Consider the following 21,403-nt stretch of genomic DNA (forward strand, 5'->3'; position numbering starts at 1 on the left):
CGGACAGCGAGAATGTGTGCACATTCCTCCCTTCAGCTTCAATAGCCAGCCCGCTGACGGTATTGTCGTTTGTTGGCAGACCTGCGGTAATGTTGCCCATCTCGAAATGAGCGTAAAAGGAGTTCAGGTCATCAGCTAGGGTGGTGCCGGCACTTCCAGTTGAGGGGGGGCTGCTCCGGTAGTTGGTTACAGTCCGTAGCCCCTGCCACAGGATCTGGTCTCCTGCTGCTCCATCTGTGACTCCATCTTGTCTCTGTACCTCCTTTTTGCGTCCTTCACTGCACTTCGCAGTCGGTAGGACTCTGCCTTGTAGACGTCCATATTTCCGGATGCCAGGCCTGAGTTGTAGGCAGTGGTGCAAGCATTCAAGTTTTCAGAAACATTTGTTCCCCAGTAACACAGCACAGAGCTCAGATGATAACATGATTAAAAAAACTTAAATTTCAATTGCGGGTACAAAATTGCTGTTTGAGCTTTGCCAGAGATCCAAGTGCAAAATAGTAGAGTGACACCTTGCAGAACATGATGGAGGAAGGAATTGAAAGCTTAGTGGCATTTCACGCTCGCCAATCTGTGGTTCTGATGGAGAACCTAAAACATGGACCGTATTTATTTCTCCACAGTTGCCGTCATGACTGCTGAATAATTCCGGCATATCCTGTTTTTATTTCACAATCTTGTGGTCTGGGGTCCACTTAAAGAGGGATTTCTACCATTTGATTCAATACAATACAACACTTAAATTGATTGCTTTGCAATATGAAGGTTGCATCTCCCTAGCTATTGCATGCTTACTGGTTTCAAACATACACATTAAGGAAACTACACTGTGAATATCAAATACAGCAGGCTAATGAGGAAGAAATACAATTAACAATTTCAGCTAACTATTTTCTTCTTTCTCACTCCCTTTCTGGTATTTCAGGTTGCATTTGTCATCTCATATCCTGTTTACAGTTTCAGTTTTAGTTTATTGTCACGTGTACCAAGGTACAGAGACATGCTTTTGTTGTGTGCTAACCAGTCAGCGGAAAGACGACACATAACCTTATTACATCTATTGTCAACTCCCATAAAATGATGTTGCTCTGTCCCAGAGTCATAAATGTTGAATGGGTGGTTGATGTTTTGGTCGAAACCCTTCTTTAGCCTGAGAGTCAGAGGAGAGGGAATCGAGAGATGTGGAAGGGTAAGGTGTGAAAACGAGAGATCAAAGGGGATGAAGTAACAAGGAAAACCTTAAACAAGGAAAACGTAGAATAAATCATTGCTAGCTAGGGAAAGCTGACAACTTGACATACAAAGTAAAATTTAAACAGGACGACAGTCAAACTAGTTGGAGAACTAGGATGGGGGAGGGATGGAGAGAGAGGGAAAGCAAGGGTTACTTGAAGTTAACAAAGTCAGTATTCATACTGCAGGATTGTAAGCTACCCAAGCGAAATATGAGGAAGTGTTCGTGTTGGCCCTCACTCTGACAGTGGCGGAGGCCCAGGACTGAATGGGAGGAGGAGTTAAAGTGTTTAGCAACCGGGATGTTCGTGTAGGTTGAGGGGGACTGAATGGAGGTGTTCAGCGAAATGATCGGTGAGCCTGCGTTTGGTCTTGCCGATATATAGGAGTCCACACCTGGAACAGCGGATACAGTGGATGAGGTTAGGGGAGGTGCAAGTGGCAGAACCTCTGCCTCACCTGGGAATACATTGGAATGCTGCAAGAAAAGGGAGGAGGTGTGGAGAAAATAACTGAGAAAGTGAAGGAACAGATGCTGGTTTAGACACAAAAAGCTGGAGTAACTCAGAGGGACAGGCAATATCTATGGAGAGAAGGAATGTGTGAGGTTTCGGGTCTCGAAGTTTCGGGAGACCAGGAGCAATTCAATGAATCTCTCAGTGGTGGTACAAGATGTAAATTGTAATAGGCATGTGTCTGTAGAAATATGGGAGGAAACAAATTAAATCTGAAAAACAAGAAGCCAAAAAAAAACGTTAATTGGTGAAAATGTGATCTGCGAGGCAGAAGTGGCTGATCATCTGAAATTGCTGAATTCAGTGCTGAGTCTGGAAGAGTTTGCTTTGAGCTTAATTGGAACAATTTGGAAAGCCAGAGAGGTCAGACTGGAGTCAGCTGGCAAATTAAAGCGAGCAGTAACAGGTCATGCTTGCAGATGAAGTGGAGATGTTCTGCAAAACAGTTACCCAATTTGCGTTTGGTTTCCCTGATGGAGGAAACTCCACTGTGAACATCAAATACAGCAGGCTAATGAGGAAGAAGTATAATTAACAATTTCAGCTAATCATTTTCTTCATTCTCTCTCCTTTTCTGGTATTTCAGGTTGCATTTGTCATCTCATCTCCTGTTTACAGTTTCAGTACTAGTTTATTGTCACAAGGTACAATGAAAAGCTTTTGTTGCTTGCTAACAAGTCAGCGAAAAGACAATACATGATTACAATCGAGCCATTCACAGTGTACAGATACATGTTAAGGGAATAACGTTTAGTGCAAGATAAAGCTAGTCAAGTCCGATCAAAGATAGTCCGAGAGTCACCAATGAAGTAGATAGTAGTTCAGGACTGCTCTCTAGTTGTGATAGGCTTACACCTCATCCACACATGTTTTCACCGCCCTTTTCCAGCCAGCAACACTACCACTTATGCCATTCAGAGTCCTCCGTTCACCAGCCTATCACAGAACCCTCTCATTCCCTGTCAAACAGCCCCTTTTCTTTACGTTTGGAACTTGTTTCACTTCTAACCTTTCCCTGCTCTGATGAAAGGTCGCTAAACTGAAATGTTGACTTTATTTCTCTCTCCAAAGTTGCTACCCAGCCTGGTGGGTATTTTAGCATTTGCTAATTTTATTTCAGATTTTTAGCATTGGGTTTCAAAGTGCGCCAGGATATATAAGAGTAAAGGAAAATTATAATAAATCAAATAATAATAAAAGGAAAATTATATCAAAGGCTCTTTATCTGAATGCATACAACATTCGTAACACAACAGATGAATTAACAGCACAAATAGAAATAAATGGGTATGATTGATTGAAAGATACAGCATGGAAGAAGGTCCTTCAGCCAACAGAGTTCATGATGCCCATCGATCACCGGTTAACTCATTTTTACATCCACTCGTTACATACTGGGAGTAATTCATGGAGGCCAATAAACCTACAAATACGCACGTATTTGGGATGTGGGAGGGAACCGGAACATGTGGAGAAAATTATTGCGGTCATGGAGAGAATGTGCAAACAACACACAGTCAGCAGCTGATGTCAGCATGAATCTCAGGTCTCTGGTGCTATGAGGCAGTGTCTCTACTAGAGGAGACATGGTTGGACATGACCAAAACTTGGAACTGAATGTTCCGCAGTATTTGCTATTTCAGAAGGGTTGGCAGGAAGAAAAAGTAGGTGGGCTGGCTCGAGGAAAAGGTGAGAATAAGTGCAGTGCTGAAGAATATCTCAAAAGCTCAAATTGTAGAATTAACTTGAGTGGAAGTAAAAATTGTCAAGATAAGTAGGCAGAGGAATATAATAGTCACTACACTGTGGGTGGTCTTCAAAGAAAGGGAAATGTTAATCATTATGTAGATTGAACAAATCAAATTGACAAGATTAGCCTTTCATAATAAGTTTATAAAGTGTGTTCAGAATGGTTTCTTTGAGCAAAACCATGAGGAAGTAACCCATGAGCAGGTTGTTTTGGATCCGGTGCTATGTGTAGTGTCAAAATACAAAGTGCTGGAGTATCTCGATGGGTCAGGCAGAATCTGTGGAGGGAATGCATTGGTCACATTTTGGGTTGGAACTTCGTCGGGCTCTTCACCTTACAATGACAATGCTGGACATGATGCCAAATTAAACTAATCTCATCTATTTGTACATGATCCATATTTTTTCCATTCACTACATATACATGTGCCAATTGAAAAGCCTCTTAAATGCCTCCATCACCATTCCTGGCAGCACTTTCCAAACAATGACTTTAAATCATAGTCTCCTCATTCACTGCAGTGTACGAGGGAACGGAACATATTAGCTGTAAAACAAAGATCCTCTTTCCAGCTCTTGCTGTACAAGTGCATAACTTCCTAAGTCATTGGAGCAGAATTAGGCCATTGCGTCTACTCCGTCATTCAATCATGGCTGATCTATCTTTCCCTTTCAACCCCATTCTCCTGCCTTCTCAACATTATCTTCGACACCCTGACTAATCAAGAGCCTATCAAACTCCGCTTTCAAAATACCCAATAACTTGGTCACCAGTCCCGTCTGTGGCAATGAATTCGATTCACCACCTCCTGGCTAAAGAAATTCTAATCACCTCTCTAAAGGTACGTCCTTTTATTCTGAGAACATCTGCCACCCAATTCGCTCCCGTAGTCGATAAACGTCCCTTGACAAAAGAGTCTGTGAAATAGAACCTCTTCCCACATTTCCGGAACCACCTTGCAACAGAATCAAGTTGGCAGATGGTAAAAATGAAATTCATCATCATCTTCAGAATATTAGCACAGCTTTTGGCCATTTGTTGAAAAGATCACTACTTCAAATCCACCAGGGAATTCATGATCTACCTGACAGCAGTGATCCCTATTATTCCGTATGGTCTGAGATATAGACTACCTGTAGGCACCTCAAAGCACTGAAAAGGTTGCCATGTGCATTAACTCCAGAAAAGTCTCTTGCCCACTGGTTGGATAAATGAGCCAGTGTCTGAGTGCCCTCCAAGGCCAGCATCCATATTGCTGAGGCTTTGTGCATTCAATCGCCTCCAGTGGGTGAACTATGCCTCTTGCATGCCTGATATTAAAGTCTGAGCTTCACCATAGTAAAAGATTCTCTGATGAAGAGAGAGAGCAATTCCGCCATGTTCTCAAAGCCCCTTTGAAAATATGGAACATCCTTGCTAACTCCTGAGAATCTTGGCCCATGAGTATTGAAATAAAAAACGAGCGCTCAGGATGACGTTAAGGTCGCCGACTCCATGTATCAGGTGTGTGCAGAAACCCAGTGTAACCAGTGAAAAGAGCACACTTCGTCATAAAGTACCCAATTGCCATCTGGATCAAGAATCCTCTCCACATTAGGTCAGAGTGGCCAGGTCCAACACTGAATTTGTGTTTACTGTATGTCTGCAGGTAACAACATTTCATTCAGACCATAAGGTCTGAATGACAAATAAAGGATATAATTCTAATTCTAATTCTAATTAGCTCACTGGGCCCATTATAAAAGTAATAAATTCACTTTTGTTAGCATGGAAAAAAGTCATCCTCTATCCTATGGCACTGCCTATGAAGACAATGAAGTTGTAAAGCTGTGAGTTGTCACTAGTGTAAATGTAGAATTTGAGACTTTTGTCCAAAGGTTATTCCAAATAGGTGATGGTAAACACATTGCAAATTAGAAGCAATAGATTTGCCTCTGAGTATCCATTTGCTTGACGTACCAACCACTATCTTATGAACACACTGTGTGGTAGTTTCGGTATCATTTATTTTTCCCCACTAATTAGGAATAGTTTTACTGGTAGTCATGTTTGTACCATTTTACATAGATAGAGATAACAAATTGGATGTGCGTAAGAAGGCATGTTGTAGACGTGGGAAGTGAAGTCTTTGCAGGTTGTTTCCAGACTAAGCTAGATAGGTAATAATTGAACCAAGTAGGCACAATCCCAAATGCTGATCTGCCGAATGCGAGGCATAGGATTTGGATGGTGTAGACAGCCCTCTAAATGTCTGTGAAATGTTTAATGAGGAATAGTTTATAGTAATCACAGCCACATGTTTGTTGCAGTAAAATCAAAGTTGAAAGGATATGCTGATTTATTTCATCTTCAGCACTTTATATTATTCTGAATTATGAAGCTCCAGCTTTTATCTTCTATCCTCAACAGAAACATATATTTCCTTGATGACATAATGAATGAAAAGTTTATTTTAGATAAGTGCAATGTCAGAATTGAACTACAGTATCTCCCACAGTTCACAGTTCCAAGCACATACAAATTCTGCCAAAGGGCAGCAGAGGCTTATGCTGCAGAGCAATATGTCAAATGTCCCATACTGTTTACGCCATGTGTGACATATTTTATTTAACAAGAGTTCATGCCTCAAGGAAGGGGTCTGGGAAAAAGAGAAGGGGGGGAGAAGAAATTTATGTTTTGCTTTTTTTTCTCTTTAGTTTAGGTGGGTTTTGTTTTTTTCCTTTTTTCCTTTTTTCTTTTTTTTTTTTTTCCTTTTTATCTTTGTGTGTTTTTTTCGACATATATAAGTTTTCTTTTAAACATTTAAACATTTAACTATATTTACACTGAATAGGTCTATATTCAATGTGTATTTTGACACTAGACTTGTATTTAGGTTATTCCTGTTATTAATGTAATCCTGATCCCTATCTAACAAATTCATTGTTATGTTTATCATTATTCTTTTTGCTTTGTTTTTTTTGTTTTGTTTTTTGTTTTTTGGAAATAAATGAATAACAAGATTTTAAAATAAATAAATAAATTAGTTTCTAATTAGCCCCGATTGCAGAGTGTCTGTCAAAATCAATCGGCTAATATTATAGATTGGGCACAGATGACAAAGACTGGATGGTTTTGGTGGCATCTATCATTTTGGGTATGGAAGTAGATGAGGCAAATCGCAAAGTTGAAATTTGTTAGCATCGTAATGAAGGAGAGGCAATACTGAAATGTTAAGCAAGATATAATGGACACATTACAGGCAGCAAGAGTGACTGATTGGAGTGCTTCAACTTATTCTCTATTTTGCAAGCAGACTGTTGATTGTCACCACAATCTACATCCTGTCAAGCACTTGGACCTTTCCATTGCATCTATTCTAACCAGTAACATTCTAACATTTTATGGAGGGGTGATTCAAAAGTTTAAAAAAAAACTGCAAGTAAAATCAAATCAGATACATGCAAGTGGAGGCATAAGAGTCTGCAGATGCTGAAATTTTGAGTAAAAAGCAAAGTGCTGGAGGAACTGAGCATCTGTGGGGGGAAATGGTACCCCTCTTCAGACTGGTGCACAATTTCAGAATCCATTCCTGATTGATTCCTGAGTTTGCAAGACCATTTTCAGAGGACAGTTAATAGTCAACCACATTGGTAAATCTGCAGTTATATATAGGCCAGAATCGGTAATGATATGAGTAGCAATGTTACAAAATTTTGAGATTTAAAAAATCAAGTCTGCATTTTATCGCATCTGATAAAGCATAAAAAGAAATTTAATTTGACACCTAATTCACTTTCATATCTTCAGTATTAAAAATGTTATGGCCATTTTCATACTCCGAAATTAGCATCTTGTTCCCTATTGCTTTTTCATTGACTTAACACAAAAGCTGTGATCGAGGACAGTCAAAAGCCATAACTTTCTTAAAAATCAAGAGAACTGAATGAATTTTTCAGTTATTATAGATTGAAGCATTCTGAAACAAATATAAAACATCTTACTTTGATGACCTGAAATTAAAGCATATAATTAGTTAATTACCTAATTGTAGTTAATTACAAAATTGACCGTTGTGACGGAAATAGTAATAAACACCCAGACTGCCTTGAAAGTTCAAAAATGTGATACTCAAGATCAGAACTTTAATACTATTGTATTATATGCTGTAAATCCGTAACAGATAGGTAAATAAATTACAATTTCTAGCAAAAGACTAAGACTTTTTGGGGAATATCAGTTGCTAGCTGGTACATTGGCATATCATAATCAGTAGCATCATCATACTCCTTAGATTGTAACCAACAAGCAATTCTGTACACCTTGTTTTTCCTCAACTTTTCAATTTTGGCATTGTAAACTACAAGTTTTTGCTCTTTAAACCACACATGACATGCCTTTCTGTCCACTACTCTCTCATTAACAATGTCCTGTAGATTCCATTTCTTAAGAAAAGGATACATATTTTAAATAGCCTAATATCCAAATAACAAACTAATCCCATTCACTCAAGAATTCACAATATAACATGATTTTTAAATCTCACTGTCATGAATTTATATCCCAGATGGAAGGAATTTAATGTTTAATTCCCATAAATTAATCTAGAAACATCCGCCCAAAATATAATCAAATTATTGTTTTTTGCACAATACATATGACTCAAACTGTTGTGAATATTTAGATTAAAAATTATGATCATGGAGAGAGAGAATAAGACAAAATATAGACAATTTAGACGGCTTATCTCCAAAAAAAATGGGCATTTAAATCTAGCTTCTGGAACACGATCGATTGGAACGTTGCATTTGCGGTAAATTTGAACCCCATATCGGCAGGAAAAACACTACCGGTTCGTATGGGGCCCAAATCACATTTTCGCTTATAGAGGATTAATTAAAGTCATCCCAAGAAGCAAGTTTATATGTAAAATAAACGACTTACACCGTGTTTTGTCCCGTACTTGAGATCCGTCAGGTTGTAGACGCTGATGGCATTAGAAGTCGCTTTTTATTTTAATATAATTATGAAATTGTCTCGCGATTAAAAATCGGGAATTGGATGTCGGAACGATTTTTCTGCATCAGCTAGCAGCCCGAGAAAATCCGCCTTGGACAGGCGGTAGAAAACTTGATTTTAATCTCCCCCCCCCTCAATGGCGCCAAAGACATGCACACTCGGCCAGTGGCAGAACTGCAGCGCCGCTGAAGGTAAGTTTTGTAACATCGCTAATATGAGTGAACTAGATAGGTTTTTACTACCATTTGGTAATTGCATGATGATAGATACTGATACCAGCTTTATATACTCCATGAATTTAAATCCCCTGACAACTCGAGTAGGATTCTTGTCTGGAAGTCCAGGCCTGTATGATGGTCCATCCAGTATCTTAATCTTTATGTGGTCAACCCTATTTATAAGCATAATAAACAGACAATAATCAAAAAACAGACAGTAATCAAGAAGGAGAGGAGAATTAGTTGACAATGTCGAACCTTTGAGAAACTGGTTGCAAAGCAAAAGGGAGTTGGGGCAATTCATCAGCATGCAGTTGCATTATGTAATTGGTGCCGAGGAACAAGAACAGTCCTTTGGGCCTTTGAGCATTTGGTGAATTAGTGCCATCTAATATCAGCTGGCCACATCCTATTTGAATGCAATTAAGTTGTCATTAAACCAGTTATAATACCCATTCTTGAAGAAAACATAAGGAATTATGTTAATTGCAAAAGGAAAGAAAATACATGTAAAATTCCTCAATGTAAATGTAGACGTAATGGTGATTAGAGGGTGTCTCATAATTACACTTCAATTTCTAGCTGAGCAGTTAACATAACATTAGATTAGTTGACATCTATAGAAACCTTCAAGGCAGATTTGCATATGCTTCTTGGCAGGATATTGTAATAATCCTAGTATGGACTCTGCAGCCGATGGGATGAATTGCAATTAGTTTTAACCAGGTTATGAGAAGGCATATTCTGCTGCTGTATTTTGACACCGTGAATAATGACAAATATATCTAAAGATTGATGGAAATGTTTTGGAAAACGCAAAATCCACCCACCACCTACAATGCTTGCAACCTTCACCCTTCGTAGATCAACAATGTTTGATGTGGGCGATTTGACCTTCATGATATGTTCTCATTTCTGTCACTGCAGGCGGTTAATGACTGATTTTAAGGAAATCAGTAATGGATATTATTTTATTAATTTAATGATAAGCATGCCAGAATTGTACAATGTAAAGTAGGAATAGGACATCAGATAAAGTACAACACCTTGATATCATTTCTGGATCAGGAGAGGAGGTCCATGGGGAGGAGCGAATGCCACCTCTGATCAACCACGGCTGGGTCGCCTGGGTGAGGGTGCCTGATGTTGAAAGACCCGAAACACCCAATGACCCTAGGTTACATCACTGATGATGTGTTCAGGAGCATCCATCGATGTATTTGTATCAATCACTGTGCTGGTGAAACCAGTGGCGACCAGGAATAGACTGGTTGACAATCAAGAATAGGGTGGTGACGACAGGAGAGACAGTGGACAGCTCGGAAAGACGGCAACCGGGGCAGGGCGGGTTGGCAGCCCAAACCGCATCCTCTGAGAGGAGGAGACCCAAATCACGCTACAGAAAAACACATGGAAAAATACCCCCAGAGGTGCCCGAGAGGGGGGGAGGATGAGCACCTCAATTGGACGGATCAAAGGTTAATGACTAATGGCAACGGACAACCGACTATGAGTATCAAATGCAGATGTGGTAAGGTTTGCAAGAACAGCCGAGGCCTGAAGATTCACCAGACCCATATGAAGTGTTTGGAGGGACAGGGAGTATCACAACGCACCATATTTTACCTGGTGAGACGCAGGAGAAGCCGGTCCCGGAATCACCCCATAGAGCCCGAAGCCTCCAAGTGGGGCAACTAGTCCCTTGGAACAGTTCTCCGGAGAAGGTTCGAGTCAGATGGCCTCAGGCCTGCAAGACGGCAGTCTGGCATCAGTTTGACGAGGACGTCGACAAGGTGCTAGAAGCAACTGCGAAGGGAGACGTGGACCGAAGGTTGAGGACGATGACGACAATCATCATCGGCCTAGCAGTGGAAAGGTTTGGAGAAGTGGAGAAGAAGCCGGCCAGAACACCTTTCACCATGAACCAACGAGCAACGAAGATCCACAAGATCCAGCAGGAGCTGAAGTCCCTCAAGAAGCAGAATAAAGAGGCCAGGGAAGAGCAACGTCCCCCCTTGGCTGAGCTGCGAACCATCCTGAGGAAAAAGCTGATGACCCTCCGTAGAGCTGAGTGGCACCGAAGTCGCCTGAAGGAAAGAGCCAGGAAGCGAGCATCCTTCATAGCCAACCCCTTCGGCTTCACCAAACAACTACTCGGGCAGAAGCGCAGTGGGAGTTTGGCTTGCTCTAAGGAGGAGATCGACCGGCACATCCAGACGACCTACAGTGACCCCGTCAGGCAGCAGGAGCTGGGCCAGTGCAACATCCTGATAAAACCACCTCCACCCATCAAGGAGTTTGATAGTAGAGAGCCGCTCCTGAAAGAGGCCCAGGATGTTGTGAAGAGAGCAAGAGCTGGCTCAGCCCCTGGCCCAAGCAGAGTCCCCTACAGGGTCTACAAGAACTGCCCCTTGTTACTGAAACGGCTTTGGAAGATCCTGAAAGTCATCTGGAGGAGAGGAAAAGTGGCGCAGCAGTGGCGATTCGCTGAAGGAGTCTGGATCCCAAAGGAGGAAGATTCCAAGAAGATCGATCAGTTCAGAATCATCTCCTTGCTAAGTGTTGAAGGCAAAATTTTCTTCAGCATAGTGGCAAGGTGGCTGACCAACTTCCTCTCCAGCAATGGCTACATCGACAGCCCAGTGCAAAAGGGAGGCTTGTCTGGAGTGCCGGGGTGTCTAGAACACACTGGAGTGGTGACCCAGCTCATCAGAGAAGCCAGGGAGAACAAGGGAGACCTGACAGTGCTCTGGCTTGACCTGGCCAACGCCTACAGCTCCATCCCGCACAAGCTGATCCAGACAGTTATGGCCAAGCATCATGTGCCGGGCCAAGTGGCAGATCTCATCCTGGACTATTACAATGAGTTCAGCATCAGAGTCTCATCAGGGTCAGTAACATCAGAGTAGCACAGACTGGTGGTTGGGATCATCACAGGCTGTACCATCTCTGTGATCCTTTTTGCCTTGGCGATGAACATGATCGTCAAGTCTGCTGAGCCAGAGTGCCGGGGCCCTCGGACCAAGTCAGGAATGCGCCAACCACCAATCAGAGCCTTCATGGACGACCTGACTGTCACCACTGAGTCAGTGCCAGGAAGCAGGTGGATCCTGCAGGGGTTGGAGAAGCTGATTGGATGGGCGAGGATGAGGTTTAAGCCAGGAAAATCAAGGTCACTGGTGCTGACGAAGGGCAAAGTCATGGACAGGTTCCGCTTCAGCATCGAAAGGTCACCAATCCCAACTGTCTCTGAAAAGCCAGTGAAGAGTCTTGGCAAGGTGTTTAACAGCAGCCTGAAGGATACAGCATCTGTCCAGGCAACCTGTCAGGAGCTGGAGAGCTGGTTGAGAGCAGTGGACCAGTCGGGGCTTCCCGGCAAGTTCAAGGCATGGATTTACCAGCATGGTATCCTGCCAAGGAGACTCTGGCCACTGCTTGTCTACGAAGTCCCAATATCCATCGTAGAGAGATTGAAGAGGAAAGTCAGCAGCTTTCTCAGAAGGTGGCTGGGACTGCCCAGGAGCCTTAGCAGTATCACCCTTTACGGAAATAACACCAAGCTCCAGCTGCCCCTGAAGTCCCTGGAGGAGGAGTTCAATGTGACTTGGGCCAGAGAGGTGATGCTGTACAAGGACTCCAGCGAACCCAAGGTGGTTCAAGCAGGGGTGGAGGTGAAAACTGGGAGGAAGTGGAGAGCCGGCGAAGCCGTGGTGTAAGCAGAGTCCCGGATACGCCACAGAGTCCTGGTGGGAGCAGTTACTCGGGGAAGAGCAGGCCTGGGAATCTTCCCATCTCCCCAGTTTGACAAGGCCAAGGGGAAGGAGAGGCGCAGGCTGGTCCAGGAGGAAGTGAGGGCAGTGGTGGAGGAGGAGAGGTGTACCAGAGCAGTTGGATTGAGGCAGCAGGGAGCCTGGACAAGGTGGGAGCAGGCCATGGACCGAAAAGTCACATGGACTGGGCTCTGGCAGGCTGAACCACAGCGCATCAAGTTCCTGGTCCAGGCAGTGTATGATGTCCTGCCCAGCCCATCGAACCTCTTCATCTGGGGTAAAGCGGAATCTGCAGATTGCCCGCAATGCTCAGGCAAGGGGACGTTGGAACACATCCTGAGCTGTTGCCCAAAGGCTCTTGGGCAGGGCCGGTACACATGTCGTCACGACCAGGTTCTCAAACCCATTGCAGAAGCCATCAGCATGGGAATCAGCAGCTGCAGACGGCAACGCCCCACCACCCAGATCATCACCTTTGTGAAGGCCGGAGTGCAGCTGCCAAGAACCACAGCAGCCAGGAATCAGTCAGGAATCCTGGCGACTGCGCAGGACTGGCAGCTTTCTGTAGACCTGGTGAAACAGCTGAAGTTCCCACGGCACATTGCCACGACCACCCTGAGGCCAGATATCCTCCTGGCCTCAGAGGCGACCAAAAACATCGTCTTGTTGGAACTGACAGTGCCGTGGGAGGACCGTCTGGAGGAGGCCCGCGAGAGGAAGATGGCCAAGTATGAAGAGCTGGTCATAGACTGCCGTGAGCAGGGCTGGAAGGCAAGGTGTATGCCCATCGAGGTTGGCTGCAGAGGTTTTGCAGGGCAATCGCTCTATAAAGCCTTGAATACACTGGGCATCAACGGAGTGGCAAGGAGAAGGGCCATCAAGAATACCACAGAGGCAGTGGAGAAGGCATCAAGTTGTCTCTGGATCAGTAGAGGAAGTCCATGGGGAGGAGCAATGCCACCTGAACACAAGTCGTGGTCTGATCAACCACGGCTGAGTCGCCTGGGTGAGGGTGTCTGATGTTGAAAGACCTGAAACACCCAATGACCCCAGGCTACATCACTGATGATGTGTTCAGGAGCATCTATCAATGTATTTGTATCAACCAGATGCAGATTCTATAGAATATTAAGTGTATAATAATTAAAGAATAACATTTTTATTTATTCCTGTCACCCCAATCCCCTCATCCACCAATTCTGTCTCTGCCTCATGTATCTTTTAACCTGTCCTTCCCACCAGATTGCAGTTCACTCCAATAATTGTTCCTCATCTATAATTCTGGCTGTGTGTGGTGTCGACAATATGTGTCTGTGTTGCACCAAGCCCAATGTTGTAACCACACAAACAACAGTTAAACAGCTCTTGCCAACATGAATCATTGTATAATAAACAGAGCTGGGAAGGCTGGCTGATTTTTGCATTGTGCCCTTCTAATCTTGGCCATATTTGAGAAAAGTGTTTGACTGCTGTCAGAGGCATTGGCTTCCTTCAAACGTTGTTTAAGAAGTGAAAGTAGCGGGAATCTGGTGAAATATAAGTTGGTGAGCCTCAAGTCAGTGGTAGGGAAACTAATGGAGAGGATTCTTACTCCCATTTGGAAGCGAATAGGTTAATGGAGCCCAAGCTTCAGGAGCCGAGATGCTTCATTAAAATTGAGTGTACAGTAACTTCTCCAAAGTATATGAAGCGGGAGTATCTTCAGCAGGGCTGCCAATTGTTATTGGTCTATGTATGCAGTTTGTTTAATTTAGTTTATTTAGCAATACAGCACGGAAACAGTCCAAGCCGACCATCAATCACCCATTCACACTAGTTCTGTGTTATCCCACTTTCTCATCAACTCTCTGCATATGAGACGATTTTACAGAGACCAATTAAGCTACAATCCCACATGTCTTTCAGATATGGGAGGAAACAGTACCTGAGGTCAGGATCGAATCTGGGTCTCTGGCACTGCGAGAGCTAGAGCTGTTGTCACTCTGCTGCCTTTTATACATAACTATCTTTCCAAGTTTTCCTATGATCATCCACCTGAAGTGTATTGGAAGATGATGGACAGCCCACAATATTTATTTCCCATGATTTTTAAAGCATGTTTAATGCAAGTTTGTGTGCTTCAGAGGCAAGTTTCCTTTTTTTCTCAGTTTAATTGCTGTGCCATGCTTGAGTCAATGTCTATAAAAAAGGAAATAAAATAATTTTGAATGCACAGAGACCACCTCCTGTTGGGCAGTCTTTTATTCCTCTGACATTTTTATTTTTAACACTTGTTTTATTGGGCCCTTAATCAAATAAAATTGTTTGAAAACAAACAGCTGTAAGCTAGCGGAAGTGGTATTATACAGCTAGTTAAGGACACAAAATTATTTGATCATTTTAATAGGAAATGTAAAATACGGAATAATGCCTTGTGAAATTAATGATAGGAAACAGGGTCAAAACACTCTATTTGAGAATTAAGAAAGAACTATCAATTATCTAGGCAATATAATGTTACTTTTAATTTTGTTCCATAATGAGTTTGCATTCAAATGAACAAATAAACTATTTAATGTTTACTTTGATTAAGCTAACAAGACCCAAGCTCTTTCAATTCACTTTTAAATTGAATTATTTTGTAGTCAATAAAAAAATTACATACATGGGTGAAGCTGGATTAGATTACGTCAAGCATACACGGGTATTTCTAGTGACCATAATAGAGCAGAGGAGCAGAATAATGTAGTGTGTAAAAATTGAGGGTAAGTGGTTAGTATTGCCTGTCAATTGATCAGTCGTTTGTGTCAAATGACTTCCACAGCTCTGCAGATTTTCGTCATCAAAAGATTCCTTGTGGAAACATGTTGCTAAAATTTCCAGCAGGTGTTTAGGAAAGAATGACAAATTTATCATGAATGACCACTTATCAGAATCCCCAATGCACTACACCTGTATCTTGGCAACTAGTCTCAGAAATGAGCAGCTGGAGTATCAATTATAGCTTCTTAATGGGCTGATTTGTAGTGTCATATGTTGTAATGTTTTTCTAATTGACATAATTCTTTACTGAATTATATCAAAAATGCATTTAATTATAAAATAAGCCCAAAGCTGCACCTTAATGTGCCGCAACTGCCTTCCTGATGTCATACAGGGAGGTGAGGGTGTTGCCAGACAAAAAAATGTTGCTGCTTTTAAGAAGCACATCGTTTGATGCATTTCATCTGCAATTTGTTTGGAGTTAGATTTGCTTTTAATTTCTTTGGTGACCCAGGCTGAGAACATATACCACATACCAATTTGTGATGCTGTTGCGTGTTCCCCAAATCTTCATCAGAATCACTCAGTGCACAACTTTAGGAGGCAGACAATAGGTGGCACACGGGAACTTGCTAATTCCCTGCTTTTCCCTCTGGATCAACTCACAGGTCTTGATGTTATTGGAATGGTAATAACTTTTCTGGGAGAGCCTGGTTGAGGCCATGATCTCCAAATGGCCAAGATGGTAATTAATTAAATGTTACCTTCTGGCCAGCAGTAGGTATTAGCACTTACTGCCTGAAGGTTGAAGGCAGAGTTACTGGAAATAGTCCTTGGCAATCAATGGATTTACAAATTGGGGTACTTCAATAAGCCGGTGGGAAGTACAGGAGTGGAGAGGCCCGAGACTGGCAGTCCGAAGAGAAGCAGACACAAGTGACTGTATTTACTGGAATCTGGAGCTCCACCACTTCACAGCCTTCATCTTGAGAGTGTCCCAATCCTCCAATTCCTGCTTTTATCTCTTACCCAAGAGCCACAAACAGGACTATTCTGGTAGGCCTATTGGTTCTGCCTGCTCTTGCATATCTCTTCACATGGAGATCAATGCAGCATCAACGGAGGGACAGGAACAGACAATGTTTCGGGTCGAGATCCTCCTTCAGACTCCTTTGTTCTTTTTGCAGCCTGGTATGGATAGATTTGACAGAGTTATACAGGGTTTTGGATGGGTCCAATGGGCCCCACATGCGAAAAGGGGTCAAGGATCTGAAATCAAAGGTCTAAATTGATTGACAAAAGATCCAGTGTGATGTAATAAAAAGCCCTTTTATTGAGTGGTTGTAATGGGCTGAAATGTATAAATTGGAATGTGGTGGACACAGATGCAGTTGTGGCTTTCAAAGGAGAACTAAATAAATAATCGTTGAGAAATATGCCAGGCTTTGGGGGAACACCAGAGAATGGAACTTATCCGTGACAGTAACTTTGTTTTTTTTTTCTATAGACCCTGGAATGCCGGAGGTTGCGGGGACAACTGATAGAGGTGTATAAAACTATGAGAGATGTAGATAGGATAGACTGTCAGAGCCATCTCCCCAGAATGGAAAAAAATATACTAGAGGGCATAGCTTTAAGGTGAGAGAGACAAAGTTTAAAAGGGATGTGCCGGGCAAGTTTTGTTCTCAGAGAGTGGTGAGAGCCTGGAACACACTGTCTGGGGTAGTGGTTGAAGAAGATACGATAGTGGCATTCAAGTGACTTTTGGATATGCAGGGATTGGCAGGATATGGATTATGTACATGCAGATAAGAGTTGGTCTTGGCATCATGTTCGGCACACATATGGTGGACTGTTGGGGCTGTTCTTCCACTGTGATGTTCTATGTTCTATTTTAGATAAAGAAAGAAAATTGCAAATAAATGGAATACGGTTTAAAGACTAAACAGAAAAAGCATGTTGGAAATCCAGCAATCCAATCACGAGCCTAACATTTCTTTGTTTCCATAGTTATTCTTCACTGATGAAATGTACACCCACACAGGCAGATGGAATTAAATGGTGAGAAGTGTGAGCTGATGCATTATGGAATGGAGAATAAGGGGAGAGAACTTACATTAATGCAATATAAAAATGGATGCAGTGCAGAGAAGTTTGAAGGTTACATATTATAATCTTTGAGTCAAATAATCTTTGCAAGTCAAGTCCTGAAACTGAACCGGAGTAGCCATATAAACTGAAGAAGGATTTCAACCTGAAATGTCACCCATTCCTTCTCTTCAGAGATGCTGCCTGTTCCGCTGAATTGCTCCAGCTTTTTGTGTCTATCTTAGCCATCTACATAACATGGCTACAAAAGCATGTGAGCAGCTTTCTCACCATCTATACGGCTGGGAACCATCTATCACCATCTAAAATCATCTATAAGACTCATCAGGATTGTGATGGAATATTGTCCACTTGTCTGGGAGAATGGAGGCTCAATAACACTCATGAAGATCGACACCATGCAGTACATAGCAGTCCACTTGATAAGCACCAAGTCCACAACCACTCACTCCACCACTCTCGCAGATTAGCAGTAGTTTGTCCCATCTACAGGGTGCACGGCAGCAACAGACCAAGATTTCTCAGACAGAACCTTCCAAACCATAACTTCTACCGGACAAGGTCAGCAAAAGCATGGGAACACTGTGACCCAGAGGTTGCTCTCCAAGCCACACAGTACCCTGACATGGATGGACATTTAAATTCATGCTCAATCTACAAAGCCCACATCCCTTGAATGAATAATGAACATGGTTTCTCAGTGAAAGCGCAAGTCCAGATTTTTGACCTTATTAATGGAAGCATAAAATATAAGAACAAGAAAATCGTGCTCATCTTTTAAAACCAATTGTAATACTTCAATCGGAGCATTATATCCAATTTTGACTCCATATTTCTGGAAAGATGCCAATATTTCATAGAGCATTCAAAGGCTTTTCTTCAATCTCCATTGCACCCATAATACTTGGAGTGAAGATATGCCTCCATGTTAACAGTGACTTATCTTCAAAAATACTTTACGGGCTCTTAAGCACATTGTGACATTCTGAGAATGGCAAGAAAGATGAACTATAAGTACGTTTGTCTTCCAAGTATGACGATCTGTAGTCAAGAAGACAGAGTAGAATGGCTGGGATTATATTCTTCAACAGAGAAAATAAAGGGAGATTTAATAATCATGTTCAAAGCACGGAAGAATTTGATGTATAAAGAGAGACTGATTCCACTGGCAAGAGGCTTAGTATCCAGGTGACAGATCTGAGTTATTTGATTTAAAAAACAATCAGGGAAATTAAGAGAATTGTTTTATTCAATGAGTTATTGTGATCTGACGCACTACCAAAACGGATAAAAGCATTTCCAATAATTACTCTCAAAATGAATTTGCTAAATACTCGATAAAAAAACATGCAGTGTTATTGTCACATTTGCTGAGATATAGTGAAAGCCTTCAAAACATAAAAACATAGAAAATAGGTGCAGGAGGAGGCCATTTGGCCCTTCAAGCCAGCACCGCCATCCATGGCTGATCATCCCCTGTCAATAACCTGTGGCTGCCTCCTCCCCATATCCCTTGACTCCACTAGCCCCTAGAGTTCTATCTAACTCTCTCTTAAATCCATCCAGTGACTTGGCCTCCACTGTCCTCTGTGGCAGGGAATTCCATAACTTCACAAGTCTCTGGGTGAAAATGTTTTTTCTCACCTCAGTCATAAATGACCTCCCCTTTATTCTAAGACTGTGGCCCCTGATTCTGGACTCGTCCAACATTGGGAAATTTTTCCCTGCATCTAGCTTGTCCAGTCCTTTATAATTTTATATGTTTCTATAAGATGCCCCCTCATCCGTCTAAACTCCAGTGAATACAAGCCTAGTCTTTTCAATCTTTCCTCATATGACAGTCCCGCCATCCCAGGGATCAATCTCGTGAACCTACGCTGCACTGCCTCAATCACAAGGATGTCCTTCCTCAAATTAGGAGACCAAAACCGTACACAATACTCCAGATGTGGTCTCACCAGAGCCCTATACAACTGCAGAAGAACCTTTTTACTCCTATACTGAAATCCTCTTGTTATGAAGTCCAACATTCCATTAGCTTTCTTCACTGCCTGCTGTATCTGTAAGCCAACTTTCAGTGACCGGTGTACAAGGACGCCCAGGTCTTGCTGTACCTCTCCCTTACCGAACCTAACCCCATTGAGATAATAATCTGCCCCCTTATTTTTGCAGCCAAAGTGGATAACCTCACATTTATCTATATTATACTGCATCTGCCACGCATCTGCCCACTCACTCAACCTGTCCAGGTCACCCTGCAACCTCCTAACATCCTCTTCACAGTTCATACTGCCACCCAGCTTTGTGTCATCCGCAGACTTGCTAGTGTTGCTCCTAATTCCCTCTTCCAAATCATTAATATATATGGTAAACAGTTGCGGCCCCAACACCAAGCCTTGCGGCACTCCACTCGCCACTGCCTACCATTCTGAAAAGGACCCGTTCACTCCTACTCTTTCCTTCCGGTCTGCCAACCAATTTTCTATCCATCTCAACACCCTACCCCCAATACCAGGTGCTCTAATTTTAGTCACCAGTCTCCCGTGCGGGACCTTGTCAAAGGCTTTCTGAAAGTCTACATACACTACATCCACTGGCACCCCTTCATCCATTTTACTTGTCACATCCTCAAAAATTTCCAGAAGATTAGTCAAGCATGATTTCCCTTTCATAAACCCATGTTGACTTGGACTAATCCTTTTCCTGCTATCCAAATGCCCCATTGTTACATGAATAATTTCTTTAATAATTGACTCCAGCATCTTTCCCACCACCGAAGTCAGGCTAACTGGTCTGTAATTCCCCGTTTTCTCTCTCGCTCCTTTCTTGAAAAGTGGGATAACATTAGCTATCCTCCAATCCATGGGAACTGATCCAGAATCTATTGAACATTGGAAAATGATCACCAATGCGTCCACTATTTCTAGAGCCACCTCCCTGAGGACCCTGGGATGCAGATCATCAGGCCTTGGGATTTATCATCCTTCAGTCCCATTAGTCTACCCAATACTATTTCTCGCCTAATGAAAATTTCTTTCAGTTCCTCTACCCCCATAGATCCTCTGTCCTCCAGTACATCTGGGAGATTGTTTGTGTCTTCCTTAGTGAAGACAGATCCGAAGTACCTATTCAACTCTTCTGCCATTTCCTTGTTACCCTTAATAATTTCACCCGTGTCTGCCTTCAAGGGACCCACATTTGACTTTGCTACTCTTTTTCCCTTTACATATCTAAAGAAGCTTTTACTGTCCTTCTTTATATTCCTGGCCAGCTTACCTTCGTACTTCATCTTTTCAGCCATATTGCCCGTTTTGTTTCCTTCTGTTGTCCTATGAAAGTTTCCCAATCCTCTAGCTTCCGGCTACTCTTTGCTGTGTTATACACCTTTTCTTTTAGATTTATTCTATCCCTAACTTCTCTTGTCAGCCACGGTTGCCTCCTACTCCCCTTAGAACCTTTCTTCCTTTTTGGAATGAAATTATCCTGCGTCTTCCGATTATGCCGATAAATTCCTGCCATTGCTATTCCACCTTGATTTCTGCTAGGATCCATTTCCAGTCTACCTTGGCCAGCTCCCCTCTCATGCCTTCATAGTCCCCTTTGTTCACTGCATCACTGACAGTTCCGATTTAACCCTCTCCTTCTCAAATTGCAGAATTAAAACTAATCATATTATGATCATTACCTCCAAGCGGTTCCTTTACCTCGAGTTCTCTTATCATATCTTGTTCATTGGACAACACTAAATCCAGAATTGCCTTTTCTCTGGTCAGCTCCATTACAAGCTGCTCTAAGAATCCATCTCAGAGGCATTCTACAAACTTTCTTGGGGTCCTTAACCAACCTGATTTTCCCAGTCTACCTGCATATTGAAATCCCCCATCACCATAGTGGCATTACCTTTGTTACATGCCAGTTTAAAACTTACATCGTACATCCGGACTACTATTTGCGGGTCTGTAGATAACACCAATTAGTGTCTGGAGAAACTCAGCGGGTGCAGCAGCATCTATGGAGCGAAGGAAATAGGCAACGTTTCGGGCCGAGACCCTTCTTCAGACCTTTTGT

At 42.5% G+C, this 21,403-nt stretch overlaps 1 protein-coding gene across 2 annotated transcripts in view; it reads left to right on the forward strand.

Annotated features, from left to right (window-relative positions):
* tsnare1 (T-SNARE Domain Containing 1) overlaps nt 1-21,403 on the forward strand; it is a 776,868-nt gene that overhangs the window by 267,521 nt on the left and 487,944 nt on the right. The window lies entirely within an intron of this gene.

Source organism: Leucoraja erinacea, chromosome 4 (assembly GCF_028641065.1).
Source record: "Leucoraja erinacea ecotype New England chromosome 4, Leri_hhj_1, whole genome shotgun sequence".
Lineage (NCBI taxonomy): Eukaryota > Metazoa > Chordata > Chondrichthyes > Rajiformes > Rajidae > Leucoraja > Leucoraja erinaceus.